The sequence below is a fragment of the Microtus ochrogaster genome, chromosome 16 (assembly GCF_000317375.1).
Source record: "Microtus ochrogaster isolate Prairie Vole_2 chromosome 16, MicOch1.0, whole genome shotgun sequence".
NCBI classification, from domain to species: Eukaryota; Metazoa; Chordata; class Mammalia; order Rodentia; family Cricetidae; genus Microtus; species Microtus ochrogaster.
In genome coordinates this window covers 1,520,795-1,521,903 of record NC_022018.1, presented here as the reverse complement: position 1 = coordinate 1,521,903, position 1,109 = coordinate 1,520,795, and the positions used below count along the sequence as shown (strand labels likewise).

At 37.7% G+C, this 1,109-nt stretch overlaps 1 protein-coding gene across 1 annotated transcript in view; it reads left to right on the top strand.

The window, feature by feature from the left end:
• The window catches only part of Cubn (cubilin), a 204,836-nt gene that overhangs the window by 133,343 nt on the left and 70,384 nt on the right, over positions 1–1,109 (top strand). The gene's annotated exons all lie outside the window — the stretch shown is intronic.

The following is a 1,109-nucleotide window of genomic DNA, read 5'->3' as shown; positions in this document are numbered from 1 at the left end:
TCATCTGGAGTATTTCCTTCTTCTGAGAGGAGGCTTGCTCCGGGTTTGCTGTTCTAAAAGGCCTTTCTAGCCAAAGAAATGGCTCCCCCCTTCTCCTTCCCTCCCTTCTCTTCTCTTCTCTTCTCTTCTCTTCTCTTCTCTTCTCTTCTCTTCTCTTCTCTTCTCTTCTCTTCTCTTCTCTTGGCTTTCTCCCTAATTACTCATCTCATTTTCTTATACAAGGACACAAGTTATAAATCAAAAGTCACAAATCTCTGCTACATCAGGGTGCTGGGTACCAAGTCCTCACATAAACTAGAGTTGTCTAGTTGTACAGAGTGCCTATTACCCTCAGATGTCTGAGTGATACCTTCTGTAAGAGGGGTTCTCATGGTAGACACAAGGAAAAGATCTTTAAAATACCTTTCACCTTAACTAAGGGTTAGAACTAAAAGATAACACATATTCATAGCACTGCTAAGGAATTATAGCTACATGCTGTATTCAGCTTAAGAAACAACCAGTAAACATGAAGCAAGAGACACCTTCATAAAGGCTTTGGTTGAAATCAGCCACTTGATAGAACTAACCTGTAGCTCTTGAAATAGATACTTGATCAGCCAGAGGATGTTATGTAGTATATGAAATGCTCTAATGTGTCATATCATTGAGTTTTCTTAATACTTGACAGCGTGTGAAGTCTAATAATAACTTTGAAGTCAAGCTAGATTAACATTAAAGAAATTGTCTATGGAATATGGAAAGAAAATTTTAATTTTAAAATGAATTATTAACCTAATATTAAAATTAATCTAGTCATTTCTTCCTTGTTTATATGTAGCTTTTGTAAGAATGGGGCAAAGGAAAATGATCTACCTTACACTCAGTAGAAGCAAGCTGTGCAGGGGATAGTGGGTGAGCTTTGAATTAGAGCCCAATCATCTGCCTCTGCAATCTAACTCGTATGCAGTTTCTTCATGTATTTGATAGCAGGCTGCCTAGTACTTGGCAGTAACAACTTAAGGCCTGCTCCACCACTCTTCTCAACTCCCAATGTCTAAAATCGTTATAGCTCATCTCCTTAGATAGATACACAAACAAACAGATAAGTGATAGATAGATAGATAGAT